Here is a 24,427-nt window from a genome sequence, read left to right on the forward strand (position 1 = left end):
ACTACTTCCCGTTTCCAAATGTGAAGAAATGGCCGCACGGTGAGAGATTTGCGTCAAACTAAGAGGTTATCACTGAAACGAACCCCTATTTTGAGGACATTGACGAAAGCTATGAATAGAGTGGTATCCTATTACTTTTTTACCGCCTAAATCGAAAGATTATTACCACTGGAGTACATATTTCACGCTTTTAGATTTGTAAATGGCGATACCTATTTTTCGCGATTAAATGAAAAGCGAAAACTTTCAAGCGCGCGAAAACACGACGGGTAAGTATAAATGCTGGGAAAATCCCGTGTGTCGTCTGGTACCGCTGTGTGAGGCCACCTGGGTGCAAGGCTATGAACGCCGCTACGATGCAGGCTGCTTGATCCAGAGCATGGTGGTAGCGTAGAGTACCCTGCTAGGAGGTAGCGTTTGGCTTAAATAAGGATTAATAATCAAACGGAGGAAGCTTTACGACATTAGGCAATTTTAATAGGAGATTATTAAGAGATGTTTACCTGAGCTCTGTGCCTCATGCATGCATTGGTAATCTCAGACTATGTAAAACTCCTATCTATTTGTTTAGAATCTAGGTCACTGTGACGTAGAGTGGTGTCGCATGGACGCCAATCTGGCTATTTTCAAATGAGGTTAAATTGACCATTACCATACGTCTAAACTGGGATTTCTAAAACCAAATAATTTGTGTATTATGAATACACTAATGGTGGGTAACGGATCACCACCAACGCCTTTCGTTTTCTTTGATGAAGGAAACTACCCTATTAGAAAGAATAAAAAAATCGAAAAACGTGGGTCTAAATCAATCGAGGAAAAAGGAAACTATGAGGAGATTACAATACTTTTTTTGCCGAGAGAAATATATTTACTACAAAAAGTCACGGACTTATCAACCCACCCTCGTACTAGAAAAGATTTTTTTAATCTCATGATATCAATGGTTTTTTCCTGCCATATCAGAGGATCACTAAAGTAATAATATTTACTGATTTAAATGTATTTTGTCACTGAAATGGATGATTTATTAAAGTTTTATCAGTTATAGCATAGTTAAGACAAGCCAAAAATACTTATTTACGATTATTCAAGAATAATTTAACGGAGATATGATAAAATTTTAAGCAATCAAATATTTTTTCAGTTGACTATTACTTTGACGTTTAACTCGACTAATTAGACGTTAGTATTAAATTTCATCCCCATTTCCTTGTATTGACGACATTCGATATCTTATCTCAATTTTAAGCTTGAAAAGGCCATTGAAAATAAAAACTTTGTGACGTTAGCTAATATCAGGCCCTTCCTGAATAAGTTCATTATTTATAAAAATTATCATAGAAAACCAAAATGAAGAACAAATGTTAGCTTACCATTGTCATGGGTATCCTCTCTCTTTGCTTCAATGTAAATCCTGAAAGAAAAGAAATCACCAATTAAATCGAAAAACCAATTCTTATACACGATTATGGAGAATATTAATTAACATCACAATATGTCTGCATACATTTCTTGTGAAACATATTGAGTAAAATCACATATAGCTATCCACAATATCCAGAAAAATATGCGAAAAGAAACATCATTTTTCAGTTGGTATAAAGTGCTTATTGTCCGGGACGTAAAACAACCGTTAATGTAAACAAATATTTGACATTTTAAATTAAACCATCAGGCTCTCGAAGCAGCGAGCAACTATTTTTGGACTGGCTCATTAGAAAATCGTAAATATTTGTTACTTTATTCATATTTTGCCCATCGGCCTGACTATCTCCCTTTCTCTAAAATCATGTTATTTTAAATGCAATTGCTTGCATGAAGAATCTGAGATTTTCCGGATAAATGCTTGGAATAAATTCTTCTGGGGTTTCCAACCGGGCTATGGTATGCATGTTGTAGGCCAATAACATGCAGACCCTGGTCCGTATAAACCCGAGAAGAATTCATTCATTTGCTTGCATAAAAGTAATTCATGAAAAATAAAGTGAGATTACAAATCCGCAGGATATAGGTACCATCACTAGCTCTTTATCCAGCTGCGGGAATAAAGGCTAGGGAGTTGCTTGAGTAAATACTCTTCATCTGAAATTAAAGTATGCATTCCAATAATGCGAAAGAACGAGAAGATAGTAAAGAAAGGCACCTTCACAAAAACCTTAAAATGGCAGAATTCGTGGGTATTTGTAGTAAGATAACAAGCATACCTTTGGCATATTTTTACATCCAAACATTACCCCGGAAGGCACCTTGATATGTTTGTGGCATGAGAAGTAAGAACACCAGCTAAAAACTAGAAAACCGTGGTAAAAAAATTATGCGCGACTGCTGTGGCACATTGACTGCCTGAGCTTGACACAACATTTCTTCCAGTCCTTCATTGTTCGGGGAAAATATGAATTCCTATACCTATCCGTTCGTCAAAATATCTCGCTAATTTTATCATTTTTGTTGCAGCTAGAAATATAAAGTAGTAGTATAAATTAGATAAAGTTCTTCGTGTCATACAGAAAGATATCTGTTCTCAATTGCTCAAGCAATCCAAGCTTAGTACGTAGCTTACCGAGTCTGCGATGCTCCAAGACAAATGATAATGAGCACCTACCAACTTTCGGGAAAAGGAAGGGGAAGAAGGGTAGAATGGAGAAGAAACTTATCTAAATTCTTTATAGTTCGGGGAAATTATGAATTCCTATACCTATCCGTTCGTCAAAATATCCCTCCAATTTTATCGTTTCGTTTGCATCTGAAAATATATAATGGATAATAATAAAATATTTGAGTAATTATAATTAAACGATTGATATAAGTACTTGCAATTTACCACTATAATTAATATTTACAATCCTAAGTATTTATTTCAATATGGACAAATTCTTCTTCATCACGCTTGAATCTTCTGATTTTATAATATGAAGGTCTCCGTGTCGCACAAAGAGATATCTAATCTTAATTTCTAAAGAACATCAGGCCTTTCAAATAGCTTACCGAGTCTGTGGTGGCTCTGAGATATTTGACCATGAGCACAAACCAGCCTTAAGACTATTTGTATGGTACTCAGATACCGCAGAGAAGGATGGAGAAGGCGGAATGAAGAAGAAAGCAAATAAATTTCGCGAAGTCGAAGACTAAAGCAGGGGGCTAAACAAAGCAACAAATGTTGGCCACCCACATTCCAACGCATCAGTGAAGGGCCTGACATGGATAGGAGCAGTAGGTTGAGCCAATTTAGTCAAGATGAGCCCCATTTGAAGTGCCCCATAAAACGGATGCTGACGTAGTAAATAAATAAAATTGCTGCTGCTGCAGAGGGCGTATGAAGGAAGAAGGCACTGGCCTGGCCTTTAAAGAGAGGGAAGAATACTTAAGGCACGTCTCGTCTCAGGAAATCTTCCTTCGCCTCGAGGAATGAAACCAGAAACCACAGGAATTGGAGAACAAATGCTTCCCGGCTGGACCACTTGGAAATTCCTCTGCTCTGGCGAGAGCAAAAATTATGGAGTAAGAGGGGGAAGGTTAAGTGAGAGTGGGTGGAGAGGGTGGCGGTAGAAGGGGAGGGGATGGAAAAATAGATAGAGGTATTCGTTGGGGTGAGATTGGGACTATTAAATTCCCTTTCATTTGTTGTCTCTTATAAATACACGAATGTATTGATCAAGATAGAGCCATTACTAGGGCGCATTACTGCCTATCTCCATGTCACTTTAGTCTTTTTTCGAAAAATATCATTCTTTACTTTACTATTACTTCGGAGGGTGCGTTAAATTTTGTTACGTGGTTGGGCGTGTGGGCTACACAGTTGGCACAAATTCAATTTTTTGCCTCTTGTAAAAAATTGCTAAAAACAGTAAATTTGGACCATGTGTGTTTTTAGTGAACTTTTTGTCTTTAGGGAACATATTTACAATTAATGAGGTGAAAATGCAATATTTCTGAATAAACGTGAATTATTTTGAGCATCAAAAATCCATGATAACCAAATTTATTTACGAATATGTAACAATAATCTATACAACTGAGTGGAATACAAAATGTGATAAAAATTGAATGATAAAATATATTTTCTCTAAATTCTCTCAAAATAAAGTAGTGATGAACGGTGGCGACCGATACTTTGTGGAAATCTATTAAAGGTATGAAGTAAAAAATACTTTGCTCTTTTCGACATAAATATTTATTTAAAAAGGATTCAACGCTTCAGTAAAGTGCAGCATGCAGCAGAAGAGAAGCATTGAACATTACAAAGTATTTGTACTTCATATATTATAAATTAATGTTTGTACTTATAAAATTTTGAGGATGCATGAATTAGATCTTTTAGACATTCACCGGCATTTGAAACATGATGTGGCATGTGAGGGCCTATGTGTACATAAAGTAATGATGAATGGTTGGCAACATAAATATTTATTTAAAAAGCATTCAACTGAGGATGAACTGTTAATTTGGGGGAATCCATTGTAGGATATGAAGTACGTTTACGTAAGGAGTTTAAAAAGGGGTAAACATATTTCACTGCACTCTAGCATGCATCAGCATTGAAACATGTTGAATTCCTTTTAAATAAATATTTATGTGGAAAATTACAAAATATATTTACTTCATATCTAATAAATAATGGTTTTAAATTTTCAGAATGAATGCACTATATCTTTTCCAACATTTACCGGCATTTGCAACAAAAGTGGCATCTAACAGCCTATACTCGGCTTTTATTCTAGTAGTCTTTGCTAGGATCGTTCGCACACACTATGATATCTCTTTTTCTATTAGGTATGACACATTTCTCCAATATAATGACAACATATTCAATGCAGACTTTAAGAATACATGGTAGAAAAACTGAGAAAGAAAGGTAGAAAAGAACGGGTACCATTCATTGAGCAAAAACTGACACAATGAAATTTCTTAGCATGTATTCGACAAGAATGGATTTTTGAGAATAATTCCCCTTGCTCAAGTTACAGTGCTCTAGAATTTCATCATATTCAATTCCATCTCAATTTTGCCTTTCTTTCACCCTCTATTGGGTCCCTGTTAGGGCTTCATTTCTTTAAGACTACTCAATAGCTGCGATTTGATTTTCCACAAAGCACACGGATTGACAATGAAAGCTCGCATCCGTTTCCTTTGATCTTTTCCTCATGGTTCCTGCGCAAAATTTGTATTCAATGCAAAAATCGATACAGCAACTGTCGAGGATTTCATTCCCCAGTCTACGGCACTTCAATAAAGGTAGTTGCATTTTATTGACTCGATGGAAAATAAGGAAAGTTCCTTTGAAATATTTTAAATCCTTTTAATTTCTTATTTATTAATAGCGTGTATTAAAGAGAGAAGATTTAAATGTAGCAGTAAAAATTTACGGCAGGAATGCTTTTATGTATTTACATTGCAAATGTAGTCAGAAATTTCATTAAATATTTATAAACTTTATGGATTCACAAAAAAATAGCCAGAATGTGCACGACTTGAAACTACAACTAATAGCAGAAAGTCTGATACCACAGCAAATAATAGACGAGAAACAACATCCGGCAATTTTTATCCGCGCGCAACATAGCATAACTAAAGCTATCATCTTCTTTATCACTGATAAGAAAATTAATTAGGCACTTAGGTATAATTTTACCATTCCATAAGTGCAATGTCAAAAAAGAGATAAAATTTACGATTTTCTGTGGTGCACGACCTCCATGAAGCACTTATAATTGGAATATCCAACAATGGCAAGAATTAAAACGCGTAAGCCGTGCATTCAAGTACACCTACAGTTTAGAACAGAATCACAGCGAAAAATATTTTCCTGAAATAGTTGTTTTTCCCGTGAGCGTGCTTGTTTTGCCCAATTCTACAATATTTTTTTAGAACGCTAATGTTCTGCATATTTGTCTTTACTTACGCAAAGCACATAATTTTTCTACCATTGGAGGAAATTAAAAGGAGATAAATCGTGAAAATGTATCGGAAAATCGTAAATATGTTTTGCATTTTTAAACGAAATTTGCAAGAAAAATTATGGAAAATTTGAAATTTACGAAAGTTATCACACAAAATTAAGTGGTGGAATTAAACTATCATGTAAAGAAGAAATGGAAAAAGAAAACATAATTGATAGCGGTTGTAAGTATGATAATGGAAGGCAATTTAATAAGAATTTTTCTAATGTATTATACTCGTATATGACAATTATTATTAATATTTCATTTTATAAAAAAAATACTTTGACGATTCAAATTGTCCCCAAGCACACTGGACAGAATATGCAAATCGCATTAAGAGTCTGATAAAGTGTATCGTAGAAGCTTAAACTCGATGCCACAAGAAATTAAACACGACGCAAAGGCGAACCGGGATAAAGTATTAACGATTTGGAACCGAGAGGACTAAAAAGCTACCATGTTGGCCTAACAGATCTCATTTGAGTGCGAGCAGTACATTTCAAAGGGACCTCTCCAACACGAACTAGTCCTGGCACGCGTCTAACCCAAAGGGAAAGGACGACCTAATAGACAAGTTTAAGTAGACGTTCGTCTCAAACGCCCGCCTTGGAATAAAAAAAGCCGGGACCTCGGAAATCAATTAACTTACAACGTAACAAGATAGGAGTGAGGTGGACGTCAATATTTGCCTTCGCAATTAAAAGGGGGGTACGGCTGGCCGGCCAAAGGCTGTGGTAGACTGGCGAATTCTGCACACAGGTAACTCGGTGTTTTGATCGGCCCCCGATCCGCTCAAACCTAATGCTGCAGGCTTACGTTAGTCGGTTAATCAGCGACAGCTAAATGAAAAATTAACACGGCAATCGAATGTCTCCACAGCCGAATCCAGAAAATTACGTATTCGCCTTTATCGAAATTAGTGTCCACAGCAAACACCCCCAAGTCTGCTCGAAAAGCCTTGCCATAACTTGTTTCTTTAAGAGAAGTTTCTTGGCGACAAATTTGACAAGAAAAGCAAGAAATTGCATTCATTTTTCCGCATAAATTAATTTTATATGACCATCATGGTTTAAAAAAAGTCGATTGAAATTATTAGTGGAGGAGTCAAATTAAAAAATAATAATAATAAAAATGTCGTACTGAACCCCAAAGCGTGAAAAATAAAGCTTTTCCATTCACTCTAGAGCTACTTCATAGGTATCTCAAATAAAAAAAATTGCATTTTATCTTGAGATCATCACAATAATAATAATTTACTTACCCAATTGCATGAAACACGTGATGAAATTTTCCATGAAAGTTCGCTGCGAGTCATGCAGAAAATCAGCCGACCAATACAAATCTCAACGAAGGCATAGTTACGTAGAGGCTTCTTTTCCATTATCTGATTTAGTTAAGAATAGTGAAAGATCAGAAAAAAGAATAATCAATATAAAAGCATATTGAGAGAAAAAAAAACATAATTTAATCTCTTTATCAAGCATGGAGGAACTGATGAAGCATCTTATGCTAATAAGTTCTACTAAAAATTATACAAAAGAAATGCTTAAATATCTTTTGATTGGATACTTTAAGGATGATATTTCAGGATTTCGTTCAATTTAATTTACACTTTAGTGGGGTAATTAGCTAAGTGAATGGGATAATTTTATGGGAGCAATATTTTGAAAAAGTAGTTACCAAGCGCTTTGCGGCACCCACGGTACGTTTACCTCCCAGTATCAAGAAACGGTTTGGGCATCAGCTTTTGAAAATCTTCTGAAATTACCATATTCCAGCAAATTTTAAAATGTGTAATGGGGTCGTTCTCTCTTTTCCAAAATCGTTATTTATCAAAAGAGTTCCATAGATGGAAGATTGAGATACTTAATGACGAAAAAAATTCTTCATTTAGTTGTCCTCTCTTATGTTTAAAATAAAAGACGCAAATCGTACCCCTTACTTATTACGAGCTAATGACGCTACAAGATTTCTGGTTCATTTATTTGATGAGGGAGACCCTTTCGTAAAGCTAAATGAACACGATAGAATACACAACAACGGACCACGCTCGGCCCTTGCACAAGACAGAGTAGTACTTGAGGTGGGATGAACCGCTCGCTGCGATATCGTTACGTTCAGTGACGTCATGGAAAAATTAGCAGTGCCGGAACGCACTTTCCTATACTCTTTTTAGAAGTGGAATATTACTCCGTGAGTTTTTTATTGCAAGCAAATATCTAATTTTATTATATTTTTTGTTTTGATTACGAATCTTAGGAATTTTGAGGCAGCAAAATTTATAAAAGTGTTATTTGTCATTGTTTGATATTGTTAAGGTCAAGAACCCTCTTGATAATTGAAACCGATCGAGTCATTTATCAAAATCTGTGTGGAATACGACAAAATTTTATTTTTAACCTAGCAGTGAGAGGAGGAATACTGCTTGATAATTAAAACATCAAATGCTGAAATCGGTAATTTTTAAAGCTACAACATGCCATTATGATGGTGCAAATCTGAGGCTCGGAAAAGATTTTTCTGGAAGGCATTCAAAGTCCATTTCAAATCTATCATTTCATATCCATCGCACTCACGATTGCCAGAGATGCCAGTGCGCTTACGTGGCCCTACCCAGACAGTTAGTTTTAAGCCCGCGAATCGCTCGAAAAGTACACGGAGATTCTAGAAACACGAAAAGAAATATCTTTGGCTTCAAATCTACCAAAATAGAAACGAATAAAATATTGAAAAAAGATCCGATTGCTTTCTGCCGTAGAGAGGGGGAATACTGTTTGATCATAGAAAAGATCAAATGTTGAAATTGGCAATTTTTAAAGCAATAACCCGCTATTATGATGGTGCAAAACCTGATGTTAAAAAACGATTTTTCTGGAAGGCATTTAAAGTCCAATTAATATCTATCCGTCCAGAATACATCGCACACACGGTTGCTAGATATGTCTGTATATTTACGTGCCCTAACCTGGACAGTTGGTTTTAAGTCCACGAATAGCTCGAAATGTATGCGAAGAATAGAAAAAACATAAAAAGACGAATATCATTAAGGCTTCAATTCTATCAAAATCGAAATGAATAAAATATTGGTGTAATATAGGTCTCCTTTGAGTTCGAGCGGTACATTTCAAAGGGACCTCTCCAACACGAATTGTTCCTGGCACCCGTCGCGACGCGTCGTTCCCGTACCTAAAAGACAAGTTCAAGTAGACGTTCGTCTCAAACGCCCGCCTTGGAATAAAAGAAAGTCGGGACCTCGGAAATCAATTAACTTAAAACGTAACAAGATAGGATTGAGGTGGACGTCAATATTTGCCCTCGCAATTAAAAGGGGGGTACGGCTGGCCGGCCAAAGGCTGTGGTAGACTAGCGAATTCTGCACATAGGTTTCTCGGTGTTTTGATCGGCTCTGGTCCGCTCGTGACTAATGCTGCCGGCTTACGTTCGTCGGGTAATCAGCGACATTTAAATGAAAAATTAACACAGTATCAATATAAAATAAAGTACACGATATTGAAAAAGTATCCGATTGTTAGCTAACAGAGTGAGCAAAAGAGAGAGGGGTGGAGGGTGGAAAAAAATTTGATCATAAAGAACATAAAATGCTGAAATTGGTTGTGTTTGAAGCAACAATTAACCGCTGCGATGGTACAAAATCTGATGCAAGAAAATGATTTTTCTGGAAGGCATTCAAAGTCCCTTGAACCCTTTATAACATAGACCTGCTTCTGGGAAAAGTCAAATTTGAAGATTTTTCATTTTGGAAAATTTAAAATTTTGCACTCAATCATAGTTTACGTGTCATGTAAATATTTCGTCACTATACTGTACACTACAAAGACCAAGTTCAAATATTTCCTCAATATAGCTGAATATTTATACACAATTGATGTTGCTTCGAAGTAACATTGGGCATAAATGATTTAATATCTATCTGCCCAGAATCCATTGCAAACACGATTGCTAGAGATTCCAGTATGTTTACCCGCACAGGGATATCCGCGCACTTGCTCCACATAAGACGACATTTAATGCTATCCGCCACAGTGGGTAGAGAGTGATTTTTTTTTCCTCCGGGAGTGAAGGCCACGAAGAGCACCAGAGAGGATTTCAGTGCTGGAAAATGTCCGCTTTCGCCAAACTATTATTATTCCCACTACGGGGAGAACTGCGTTGCACACACACTATCTGTTTGCGCAGCGTATCTTTTCTCCGCAAGCGTGAAGCCCATTCAGGAGGGACTCGCTGCAATTAACGAATGCGATGTTACCCACTCGGTCGGAAGCGTGTTCGTCCCTTGAAAAACCGCCGACGCGACGGTCGGTGTCGTTTCGGGCTATCGTACAGCTCCACATATCGGGCCGCGCTTTATCTCACGGCCGAGAGCGTTTTTCGTGGACAAACTATTCGTGACCAAATTCAGTCCATGCTTTTTCCCTCTCTCCCCTTACTCCTCCTATCATATATATGTATGTGAAACGTTTTGCGACCGGGCTGTTTGCGAAATCGTCGAGAGTGACTCGATTTCAGCATGAACGATGCAAGTTAAGTGCATAGGGGAGGCTCCATTCCGTGCCATTGAAGCTTGATTATTGTAAAAAATGAAGTCGCCTTTTAATCGGTTCGTAAAATAACCACAGCGAGTTGATGTGTGCAGAGAAATACATTCATTCTCATTGTTTGCATAAGGGTATTTATGCTCACCAGGAATATCATCCAAAAGTAATCAATTACATTGATTATATTATCAAAAAAATGAAATTTTGGTTAGCAGTATTAAGTGTAGCTTACTTCCCCGGAAATCGCTCTTCCGCCTGTGACACCGTTGATGATTTTTGTAAGCTTCTTTAAATCTGCAGGGGATAGCAGAAAGTTTAGTGACTCACTGGATAATCCTCAAAAATAACTACCGTGGTTATGATGAAATATTATAAAACAAGCTAACAGTAACTGCATTATACACCGAAATATCACTTTTATCGCTATGAATTCTACTATTTTTAAAGCAACAACAAGACGCTTAATGGTGCAAAACCTGAAGCTAGAAAACGATATTTTTCAAATGAATTCATAGTCTTCATATCAATCTATCTAGAATCCAACGTAAATTCTATTGTGGTTTTTATAGTTCAAGGGAAGAATACATTTATTGATCTTCCATTTAGGACTGAATTTCCATGATTTTTCGTGCTTGTACCGTAGTTCGTCGTGTCCCTCCGTATCGGCCGTCAACGACACGAATGGCGATTTTTGTGGACACATTTAAATGTAACGAAGGCCAAATGGAGACTACTCAGTTGTAATCACGGATATTACGATGGAGGATTCTAAAATCGGCCTCTAGATGTCCTGTTACCCACAGCACATTTAAATGGGTTCACAAAATTCACCGCACGCATCGCTGACAGGCAGAGAGAAACCCGAATTCCTTGGAGAAATAAGCTTTTATTAGGGCTTTTGACCCTATGTTATTTAAAAAATCGAGAAAAATGTAAAGAAAAGTGACAATTACTCTCGGATTGTTTTGTATCAATAAAAGTATTTTAGAATTCATGTTTTTCTGCTTGCTGGCCTCTTGAAGTATACCTTTAATTCCACGAAAAACTGTTGGCTACTACGTAAATAGCATGTATTCCTAATGTTTCCTTTATTGGACGTATTAGAACGGCAAGCATTTCAATTCATAGCACAATAGAATTCGAAGGATATGATAATTAATTTGACTTTGCAGGCAAATAATAAAATGTGGTATGCTTTCATACGATTTATTTATCATGAGATAGCAATGGTAGCCAATATTAAAGTAACATTTCTCATAAAGAAGAGGAAATGAAAAAAATTCTCCTTCGCAACTTTCACTTCTTTTATAATTCATTTCGGGAGTGACGTCATGTAATCGACTTATCACATTGAAATGTAAAAACCCTTTTTAATTCCTCACAAATTCAATTCTGTGCGACCTAGGTTTCCACAAGACCGATTGCAAAGATTTTTACTTTTAATTCACTTCTTCCGTTACTCCAAGTCGTCCATTATAAGAGCATTTAGCACTCTTGGGACACAAAAATTTTGATAATGGCCGAGATCTCGTTTTGGATAATTAAAATAAAACCCAGAACGAATAGAACCCAGAGTGAATATAATGGAGATTTTCCAGATATATATAAATTAAATGTTATTCAAACAAATAATAAATAGCATTTTACCTCGTGATCATAAGAAAAATAAGGCTTAAACAAACACAATAAAATGAAGCACTTTATGAAGAGAAATATTCCGAGAAGTTTGCTTTGGGGGTCATAATGAAATCAATTACAACATTCAACGATGCATTGTTTTGTAAAGGCCTCTTTTCCATTATCTAATTCAGCAAAGAATAATCATCACCAGAAAAAAGAGGGAGTAAATATCATATATTGATGGAGAAAAAAAACAACATAAAATTATCTATTTATCAAGCATGGAAGAACCGATGAAGGATCTTTTGTTGATAAATTCTACTCAAAATGTTACAAAAAAAAGTTAAGATATCTTTTGACTGGATACTTTAAGGATGGTATTTCAGGATATGCTATACTGCTATAGCAGCCAACCTCACCGCGTGAACTACGCCTTATATTTGTGGAGTAGTCGGAATGACTGTGATGAGGGTGGCTTGAATTGGTGAGCCCAGCCGCCATAAGGGGGCATTAGCGCTGTCCCCAATTAATGCCTCGTGTCCTCCGTCTTCCTCCTTCAAACCCCCTCCTCGCTCCTCAGTGACGCCACCGCCCTCTAACATCATCCTTGTCACAGGGTCGAGGGCTTTTGTGAGCTGACCACCCATCGGTCTTCTACCACTCCTCATGTAATCAGTCTAAATTTGAAACCTTGGCCTCGTTATCCTCGAATTGCGTTAGCTAAATAAGCGTGCACACAAAGAGATGGGGATTGATGATGAGGGGTCTTTCTCCCGAAAAGTGAAGGGTTAAAATTATTATTATTGAAATGTCGAAAAAGGGGAGCTGAGAAAGCTATGTGATCCCCGAACTAAGGTTACTTTCTCGAAGGCATGATGAGGTAGTTTTGTACGCTGCAGTACGAGGAAAATAAAGTCAAACATTATGTTGGTTGTGGTCAGTGGCGAAGCCAGTGGGAGGTACGAGGGTTCCGAACCCCACCCTTCCTCGAGATATTAAAACAAAATTACTTTCCGTCATAAAAGAAAACAAAACATTGAAAAATCATGAATTTTCATGTTCAAAAATCATGTTTTTTTGAGTACGAAAAGTACTAAAATTAGTTTGAAACCCTCTACTTAGTATCCTGTTCTTCAAAGATTTTCCCACTGACTTTGAATCCCTCCCCCGAAAGAAATTCCTCGCTTCCCCACTGGTTTTGGTCATTAAAAATGCGAAATGATTGGAGAAATATTTTATGGGTAAGATCGTGAGAGAGAAAATATTTAAAAAAAGCAGGTGTAAGGGATTGAGAAATGGATAAAATGGGATGGAAATCCAGAACACCAACCACATCAACCGCCATCTGTCAAGGAACAGAGCGTAGCTAGAAATTAGTGGCGGGGATTCATAGGAGGAGTGTGGGTTGCAGCCTTTTTGTTTTCAATTCGCAGCAATCGGAAAACAATACAGTCCACAAAAGCTTAAGTCATAAGTAGGACCTAAGTCAGCTATATAAAACAAACAGCTATAGTAATTTTCCACACTAATATATTCGCTCGACCAGTTTCAACGCTTACTCGCCATTATCAAGAGCTATCTAAATAAAGAACAGCTAGGTATATCTTTTGGTGGGAGGTCTAGGTGAAGAAAATTCAGGAGTGGAAATGGGGGGTTTAGGCTGGAGACTTATTTACGTGGCAAGGATCTGTTCAAGGTCATTGGACAAGGTTTAAAAAGACTCTTACCTCAAGAAAAGGTGAGTTCTTTGTGAGTCATTCTTACCAGGTTTCAGCTATGCATTTCATTTACATAATGCTGTAAGTAAAATTCATCATTCATCCCGTTCAGCGTTATTGGTAGTGCATCATTAAATATCACTATGTCGAAGAACGAAATGTCTGAGGTTAGACACTGGTGTGCTCAGAAAATATATTGCGAGTAGTTTACTCAAAGGAAAAAATTCTGGACCGTCTAGGAATGTTTGCGCATGAGAGAGTGCAATTAAAAACATTTCCCATCCCTAGACGCTGCAAGGCATTTTCGCCATTCCTAAAAATTCTTCACCGTCGTGGTGGCTTTCCAGCCGAAAAAAGGCCCAGTCATCCTCAGACAGCATTAAACGCCGCTTTATGCAGAAAAATAGTGCACCCTCGTGGAGAGGTTTGGCGAGTCCATTTACTTTTTTTCGCCATACGCTTCGCTCCGCGTTTCTGATTTCCCGCAAATATTCTCGCGCCCGCGGTACGCGGAGAAAAACCGACACAAAAGAGCGTGAGAGGCGCTGTTTAGGGAGCTTATGTGTTGACGACGACGTTTCCCAACTCGCAACGGATCGCTGTATTCAATGCGTTCGTCATTTGTTATTCTTTTTCATGAGGCACGAGTGCGGTTTCACGCGGAAAGAGTGACTAGAGAGAGGAATAAGAGAGGCGGCGACAGTTGCGGGGGCTATTCTTCTTTTTTTTTTGTTTGTTTCCATTCAAATGTTTCGTCGACTGAGAGAGAGAGGATCGTCATGACAGTTAACCGTGCTGTATTGATCCATCGGCACGCGAGATTTATCCCATTGCGACATTTAGCAGACGTGCTTCACAGTCCTTCGTCGAACGATATAAAGTCACGCATGTCCATAATACCCAATGGGCCATCTAAAGAGTTCTTGGCAGGAAGTAATTTTTGAAGGTGTATATTAGTTGATACAAAACGCCATCTACATTATCATCAGTGATCAAAAATCATCTAGGCCGTTTTACACGGGGCATGTCATTGCGCAGGCTAGCACTGAAAACATGTTGAAATTGCGAGAATACGAGCTAGGAATTAGAACAGTGGCTATTTTGCAGTCTCGCATCCACGCATTCTCGCATGTGGTCTAGCGATTCACCGCTTTACACTACGAAATTCAGATTGTGCCTTCGTACATACGTCAGATTGCGCAATGGCGTGCCCCGGGCAAAATGACCTCAAGATTGGTTTGAAGCAGCTCTCGACTCAATTCTCCTATTAGCTAACCTTTTCACACAAACATATTTCTTCACTTTTTTATCCCTCTTTACCTGTGCCATATATAATTTGTTTAAAGTCTTCCTTTTCCGTTCTGATTGAATCGCATGCCTCATATAAAATGCTGCAAGGCAGGATGTTGATGAATTTAGATTATGGCTGAAATTCTGATTGGTTTTGATTGATAAGTATATGTTTTTGGAAGATATGTAACGCTCTCCACATCGCTAACATCAACATATTAACTTATTGGGATATTTTTCGCCGCTAAGGAAAGCAACACTACCTACCGAAAAATTTAAAACAATCTTCATCGAGTTGGCGCTGAAATTATTTACTAAAATATTGTAATTCACAAGTACATGCTTTTGATTTTCTAAGCTGTCATATCTAATTGAAATTAGGGGCCGTCGATAAATGATCCAAAGTTTGGTATGGGTATGTGAAGGTAGAACTCACTCCAGACCAATGTTCCATATATTCATGTTTGTGGGACAGTTTCTTCCACTGGAACAACTCGTACTGAGAGGAATTTTGCATTGGGTTGTCCGATGGCTTCATCTGAGTTGAAGCAATGACTCTCCGATCAGCAGCCCAATTCTATACCTACTCCACACTAAAGATTATAAGACATGATATAGTTTCTGTTTCATAGTCAAGATAAATTCCAAATAAATGGCTGTATACGTATTAGCATGTGATCATATTGAGGCAACGTGTGCTACTTAAATATTTTTATATCCCTAGCAATTATACAGCTCTCGAAAAAAATGACACCGTTTGATCTGGTTCCAAAGGTCCATCCTAGCATCGTTATTCTATCTTACACACGGTTGAACAGTTTCATACTTATTATGTGAATTCTGCTCATCGAGCCAGGACCCCCTACTGATCAGTAGCTATGCCAACTGGGCCACTTCAGGCCCCACTTAAGGCTATGATAAAGTTACTGATCCCTAGTCAAGAAAACTTCAAAATAAAGGACTCGTGATGCCTAAATACGTATTAGCATGCACTTATTTCGAGGCTGCTTGAGTTCCTTTAATATTTTTATAACCCCTGTGGTAACACTGGCCCTGAAAAATTGTACACTTTTCTCTGTGTCATAAGGCTCATCCAAACATCGTAATGCTACCTGACAGATGGTTAAACAGTTTCATACTTATAATGTGTATTCTGCATATCAACACGGTTAACTCAGGAAGATAAAAAAATTGGATACAGAATGTAGCCCTTAAAATTCTCCGCGGACATTTACACACGGTTGCAAAGTCGTTGCCTGTCGTACCGTCTCATAAAGGCAGGCTCGCAACTTTTGGAATGCACCGTATTCCAAAGCGTCCATTGGAGGCCAGCCTTCGGAACTCCGTGTCATGAGCGGTGCAGCGGAGGTGCAAAGCTTTGACGCTCTCGCCGAGTCTCATCCAATTTTACTAGTGGCCTGACGTCAAGCGAGCCATGTGGGACTGGGAATCCATTAGCGACCTATAAAAGAGTAGATCAAGGAAGCTTAAGCATCACTCACTCCTCATGTTTACGGTCGCGGGGTTGGAATTGGGCTAACGGCTAAATAGCGGGAATACCTGACGAAGATCCCATCGAAATGAATTGGCAGATCAAGCACGGATTTTAGAGTGTTTCTGCTCAGTCTATCATCTACGTCACTACTTCTATTGATCTTGCTCGAAGACAGCGGATGGACCATTAAAAAATCATTAATATTTTTTATTTGAGATAAAGGAAGGAAGAATGGGATAACCAGGCACCTGAGTGAATATTCTTGGATTCTCCCACTTTTTAAGATTATATTTTTTGATTTGAAGACTTCTTGAATATAAGAATAATAAATATCAATTATGGTGGAAAAATAGTGCTTATAAATGACTTTTCTGAAAGTATCCATGGAAAAAAGGTCTCATAAGCCTTCACTGGCGTTTTTGCCAAAATGCCGTTCCAACTTATTTATGACCACACTCATCTTCACGCCAATTGCCTAAGATGCCAGACACAAAGAACCCTATAAATAAGACGATGCTAAAAATTATTTGACATGGCATAAAATCTTATTGCTTTTAAGTATAAAATTAAGTCAAGATTTTTGTGTTGCATAAAAATCAGTGTGCTAGAGGCGGATTTAGCAACAGCTGAAAATTCTCTTTGGACCTCTGGCGAAAGCATTTCGAAATAAAGAAAACTTTCAATATGGCTTATAGTGCGTAAAACGTAAACTGTATCGTTGTACCCATATCAGCATGTTTTTCCAACTTCCTTCGCTCCCAGTAAAGTTCCCTCATAGTTAGCTTATTATTATCATACCTTTCTCTCTGAGTCAAGCTCCATGGATATAGCGTAACTTTATTAAAACGCATGATAAGAGCTATAAATTAATTAACCCTGTCCATTATCCCTCGTACGTAATTACTATTCTAAAAGCTCACTTGATACAAAGCACAAGAGTACTCAGGGTTCGGTGTTTATTTAAATATAATGAGCTTTCATGTAGTTGTTTTCAAACGGCTGCAAAAGCCAAGCGTCCTTAAGTGAAGAAAAAGCAAGCAACCTCACGGGGAGTGAAATATGGCAAAATAAAACCGGTGGACTCCCGGAATTTCCGTGGCTTTCTTATTGAAATAATACACTGCCTGCTGACTGCGGTTGTTAATGAAAAAGGCCTCTCCAAACCGACTAATTACACTTTAGTCTGTCTTCTCATTCGTATGAAAAGGGTTTAACCAGTACAAGTGGTAACACAATACACCTAAAAATGACCATTCGAAAAATAAATGGCTATTTACCGCTTGAATGTAAAAAGGGCCAATGTCGAGACCATTAAAAAAATAAATTCCATTGTACCTTGGTGATTAAAAATTTTCAAAGTGGAGTAGAATTTTTATTCCTCTATTCCACAGGTTATAAATGAAAGTAAAATGAAACAAGTTGCCACTCATAGTAAACATTTTATTTTAGAGTACCTACAGATATTGCTGCCGAATCTTCTATCGGAACCATGCTTTCACAGAAGCTCAATTTTTTCGTGAGAACAGAAAAAGGTTCGTAACACATTGATTCAGCTTATATGCCAGCATAAAACTTCAACAAAATAGACGGAGGGCTTATGGTATATAAATACGTATTTCTAAAAAGAAATACAGCTTTTTGAAGTTTTTTACCAATATTCTTTTCTTTTTTTCCCGCATGTCAATTGGTCACAATAAATCCTCCCTTGAATTTCTTTTTTTCTGGTCAATTGTCCACAGTAAAAAAATAATAATATAGGTGCGGCATGGTATAAATTTCAAATTGCATAGCAGTTTTCTTTCATTTGATTCTTTACCGTAGTAAATTAGTATACCGTAGTACCGTAGACGTACCGTAGTACCGTAGAAGCTAATTTTTGGTACTAAATATAACGGGAAACATTTTATAAGAACTTTAGCTCTTTCAGATACGGCAAAACGTATGATAAATAAAAAACCGCCATGAAGTATTTGAACGCATTATTATTAAAATAAATAGGTCTTTATCAATATAATTTCACTTAAAAAACAAAAGTATTATAAAAGCTGTCAGTTTTTATCATAGTAGCAATATTTATATTCATCGTATATCTCTGCATCATCGACAATTCTTAGTCACCGTTTGATTTTGTGGTCTTATTTCCTTTGTTTTCTGCGCGCAAAGGTTTGATGCTTAATGCATTTAAAATATGGCTACAAAAACATAATGTATGCATGAATACATACATATATACCCCTAAATAAGAATTTTGTATAATTTTTTATCCTAAGTTTTCAGTATTCAACTCTAATTTTTTTCAAACGCAGCTTTTATCCCGTGTGTTAATTACTACAGCGATGAGAGTAATTGTATTTATATAGATGAAGAATGAATAGTCAGAGAAAAGTTTAACTGATTCAACGAAATACGATAGTATGAACTGAGAAAAAAGCTATCGCTAGAAACAATGCATCCACCACAGAGAGGTAAGGTCCACAATCAATCTCCCACAAATCAGGTTATTTCGTATTGACATAGTGATAACGACACAGATTAACGTCCATTTCGCTTGCAACTGGAGCAGACATAATTGACTTGTTTACTGCAGACGAGTTCCCTGATATTTCTCGTACCTGATTTGCTTGGCGAACATTAAACAAAACTAAGAGAAAATGTCAATACTAACGTACGCCTACCAATCTGATGCCTGATAAGATTTGACGAATAAAGCCCGAAGCTCTCCGGTGCCAAAGTACGCCACACGTACTATAATAGATTAGGGGCTTTCTTTGAACATATAAACCGTGAGAGAAACCGAGGTATGTACGGTGCGAATAAAGTAGCGGGCTTGTCCACTAGTTTTCAAATTATTTTCGTTTGAATTTTGAGTTTGAAAAATAATGAGACCCGTATTTTCCCGTTGATGACGTCACGAACTCTTTGCAAGCGAATTAACCGTGTCAGGAACCGCTCAGTCCTTGGCATTGGCCTCGCGTGATTCGCTGATTATTCTTACTATTCTGAGCGATTCCCTCGCCTCATGATCGGTTCAACAAAAATTCCTAATGACGTCACCAACTGATGAAAAGTGGGCGGTAACTTTCGCGGTTTTTTATTTTAAAATTGTGAGAGAATTGATAAAACCATGAAGTAATAATTTTTTAAATTATTTATGTACGTAGAATTTGTCCTTGCTTTTGAAATAAATAATGTACAAAAAATTGAACACCTGGATTTAAATATGCAGTATTTGTTAATTTTCGGGTTAAATGATATTCGGCAAAAGTGCTTCGTTTTTAATATTAGACACTGTGTCAGGCTATAATTTGTGGAATTACATCGTTAGAGAATAATGTAAAATAACTTTGTTTTATTCCACACTTTATTTTAAATAGCAAGACCCGGGTTTCAGCATCTAATGCTATCATCAGGTTATATCATTAGATGCTGAAACACGGGTCGTGCTATTTAAAATAAAGAGTGGAATAAAACAAAGTTATTTTATTTTATTCTAAAAGTGCTTCGGTCAACATCAAAATTTATGAAACCCATTTTAATTCCCGCTTGCCTTTCGTGCTTTTGCTGTCGCCCTTTATACTTTTATCCCATATTGAATTAGGGTCCAGATTGAATTAAATCTAGCGTTAATACTCATATTTACAATTTTACATTTAAGGTTAAGTCTTTTGTGGCACCTTGGTTAATGTTGTTAATTGTTAATGACTCTTAATAGTGTTGATGTGAATTGCTGCAGAAAATTTGTTGGAATAATTATAAGTATGTTAAGGAAACGGTGTAATTGGGTTTAAAACAATTATTTCAACACGATATTTTTGTCTATTCGTATTACACGTTATTTTTATATTCCTTGCAGACGATGTCTCTTTTAGAGAACGTTAAACATTATTCATGCCTCTTAGATTTATTCTTTATATCTTTTCCTGCTTTCTTCACATTTATTTGTTTTAGTTGCGATGGTGGTTGGCGTAACATAGTGGAACTCCTTCATGATGCACAAAGGTTAAGAAAAAGACTTCGCTGTTCCACAAAATAAAATGTATTTGTGACCGGTTTCAATACAGCGTACCTCAGCAGAGGCCAGATCGAAGCCTTGTGTTGAACGCTGTATCGAAACCGGTCGCAAATATATTTTGCTTTGTGGAACAGCGAAGTATTTTTCTTAACCTTTGTGCATTTTGTTTTAGTTATAAATTAAAAGTGCTTCTAAACTTTTTTGAATATTAGAATAAACTAAATGTGAGGAGTCAATATGCCTCGAGCGAATAATCGACATGGAAAAATCGAAACTTTTAATTTTAGTTTAGAATAACGAAACTTGAAATTTGAGATTTTTTCGTCAAAAGCTTGTGATTCAACGTTTAAAATGATACCTCAGTCATCACTGTAGGTGTAGTATTAACGGAGTAAATACGGAATGACAGAAAAAGTCCTTCCTTTAATAATATGTATCTGATGATATTTAATGACCAATGTGAACTATTTAATTTTTAGGTTTCTATATTCGCATCTAAACCTAATAAAAGGTAAATCACAATATTTTACCAAAATTTACCTTTTTTCATTTCTTTAAACCAATTTATATCTAGCTACGTTATGGGGAGTCTAGAATTAAGTCATCCGCACGCAAGTCGAAGAGATGTACCTCGAGAGGTTTGGGTGTTTGACTGGCCCCTATCATCACCCCTCTAGAGGGAGGTAAGGTTTATGAAACGTGGGAAAGGGGTGGGTTTTCCGTCCTGCGCCCCCTTCCTCCTCCGAGTAGAAACGTAGCCCCAGTGGATGGACGAGCGACGGGAGATTAAATCATCGTCTGGGTGTGGTGGGATAATTTTATTTATGGGTCTGGGGGCACACGGAGGGGGCGCACGGTTGGGTGGTGGAGGTGGTGGGATTTTGAGCTCCTTTGTTCGCATAATTGGGTTTTTGGGAGTTTGAATCTTGGATGGAGGCGGAATCCTGGCGCAGACGTGAGTTGCTTGTCGATTTGTTCGCGGCTTCGTCTCCTTAACGCTTTCGAAATCCTCTAGAGAGTGTCGGGGTCGTTCGGAATTTCACCCTGAAATAAAATCCAAGGGTGGGTGGAGGGTTTTATTCTTGGTCGTCGATTTTTATGGTTTTGACGTTTCTGATTCAGTACTGAGGGAAGGAGCACTTAAAGCTGGTGGAGGTTCTGAGAGGTGTGTGAGTGAAGAGCAGGTTTCTATCCATTTGCCATAGATAAAAGAGTTGTCCCCATAGTTTCTTCCAGTTTTCTTTTCCAGATTATCATCGTAATATATCAAAATTACGTGAAATACAACCTTTTACTCGCCTATTTTTACCTCTACTATTTCTTAAAGGCACAAAAACTTCACCGAAAAATTTTGTTTTTCCTTCAATGATTTTAAGACCGTTTTAATCATTTCGAGAACATTGATTTGAACCTTACAAGGCAAAATAATTTCATTTTCGTCCCTCACTTTCAGGGTTTAATTTCGCTATTAAATATTTTATTTGAGTTTATAAATCTTTAGTTGAATGTAACTTTCTGCATAACTGACTCTATCCATTTTTCCCGGACTCACTTCCAAATGATTCGTTTCTCGTTTATCCTTCTTTTTGCAATAATTATTTCACCAAATATTACCTTAATACTGCTTTTTACTTGAATGTTTTTTTTTACGTTAAAAAGCCATCCCTTGTTTATTGAAGAACGTCTTCATTTACATTACACTCTAATACATAGGCAAAGAATATTTTTTTATAATAGAGCTGTGAGGAAGGATGAGATGTTACCATCAATTTATATTCTTTGAATTTTGTGCTTACCAAAGGACATTTTAGGAGAATTTTTTTTGTTAGTTATTGGAATAAAAAAATAAACTCTCTTTTTCCTTCCATAAAACCTTTATAAATTTTATATTATGAAATTTGGGTACTATTGTATATTCTAATGGCAATCTGTCCGCAGAAATCTAAACATTTATTGGGAAACATTGACTTAACTGTGAATTAGTTTGATATCTTCAAGTAAAAATGGGAATTATTTATTTTTCATTTCTCTTTTATATTGCATTTGTGTATTTATTTTTTTTAATCGAAGCACTTATCTATCTAATGATCCACTAAGCCAGATAGTCCATTTCGAAGCGCTCCGTAAAAATAGGTCCCCTAATCAGTTAATGACCGGTAGGCGCTCCTCGATTGAATTCACTTCTTTAATCACGAAGCCGTGTACGATGAAGACTAGGTCAATCCAGCCATCCCCACTTCTCTCTTCGTGTACCTACTTCCTGAATGTGTGGAGGCATAATTGCGTAATGGACTGCAACAATATGCCATTCGCGTGAGATGTACCAATCTGCCGCCTTGGCGTGTATATATCAACGTGGATAACTGCCGCTACCGCCCCGTGAGCCGTTGAATCACGGATCCCTCCGCGGTTGTGACAGCTAACCCCGACGAATGAAATCTGAGGTTGACACAGTAAAACGAGGCAACACTGCGTGCATACCCCGTACCACTCACTTCGGCGTTGTCGGTTCACTTTATCGCGTTACGGGGGCGAGCAGGATAGATAGGTGCCTATCTACTCTCGCCCCTAGAATATTCCATTTGTGGAACACTCTCCAAAATGTCTCTCATCTGCAATGCTATATAGGTGATTACGCCCCTTCTGTGAGGTTGCGGGCGGAATTGATTTGCTATCCACGCCAAATACACTAACACTAACGCAACATGAAAGAGGTGTCCACGCGACTCTTCGTTAAAACTTTCGCGGGTACTCGTCATGTTAGATAAAAAAATTTTTGGCCTATGTCGCTGCGTCGATTTTCAAACCCGAACGATGCTGGTCGCTTTTTCAAAGGGAATCTCTAATCAAAGATTCCCTTGAAAAAGCGACCGGCATCGGTCGGGAAACGTTGCAGGCCACCGGAAAATTGAAGCGGCGAAATAACTTGAAGGTTTTTTATCTAACGCGCCCTTGTGGATAAATAAAGAGTTTAAGAAATAGATAACCACAAAATAAGACTAAGACGCACGAGCATAATGAGGTAACATAACTTTTATTTGGAGAATTCGATTTTTAACTTCCTTTTGCCACTTTTTCCAAGCCCACCTAAATTTATTTTGAAGACATCAGTAGACAAGGGCATTGTTGTCTCCATTTTGTTACCACTGGTACAAGAAATGACGACGGAAACAGAGGAAAGATATTACTTCCGTGGTCCATATGAAACTTAAATTGTTCGAATCAAGGAAAGTAAAAGGCTGAAGTTGGAGCTACTAGTTGACTACACAGCAAGTATTTTCGAGCGTTAGGCGGTTATTTATTGTACTGAGAGCCAAAATTGCAGCTCGTTAAAGGAATTCAGTAAACAAGAGGGAAATATAGGGAACGGTGGAAAAAATATTCTCCCTCAAGTTTAAACACAGCCAATAACCAATATAAGATTCATCACCGTTGAAGGCACACCTGAAAATCACCCCTAAGTAGGAAACGTTACATATGAATTGGCTTTAGTTGAAGAAAGGCTTAAAATTTTAGGAAGACATTCCGAATAAATTTTAAAATTAAAGAGACGACCAGGATTAGGCACAGAGAGTATTGTTATGTTTGACCTCCTGGGCAAAGAACTAGATCTTTTCTCTTTCCTCTTTATCCGATCTTTACCCAACCATTTCTCCAAAAGACGTGATCCCCGGTGATAATCACCTGGCGGTGAAAAACGCACGGTTTCAACATAATCCTCATAGAATGTAAAGATATACCTGGAAATCACCCAAAATAGGAAACTCTAACACAGGGGTCTTCAAACTTGCTAG

The 24,427-nt window shown here is 37.3% G+C and overlaps 1 protein-coding gene across 1 annotated transcript in view; it reads right to left on the minus strand.

Moving 5' to 3' along the window:
• Positions 1-24,427, minus strand: part of LOC124162751 — a 1,072,747-nt gene that overhangs the window by 282,154 nt on the left and 766,166 nt on the right. Inside the window, exon 5 of the mRNA XM_046539387.1 lies at positions 1,377-1,417. The gene's annotated coding sequence lies outside the window, so the exon portion shown is untranslated. The remainder of the gene's footprint in view (positions 1-1,376; positions 1,418-24,427) is intronic.

Source organism: Ischnura elegans, chromosome 7 (genome assembly GCF_921293095.1).
Source record: "Ischnura elegans chromosome 7, ioIscEleg1.1, whole genome shotgun sequence".
NCBI classification, from domain to species: Eukaryota; Metazoa; Arthropoda; class Insecta; order Odonata; family Coenagrionidae; genus Ischnura; species Ischnura elegans.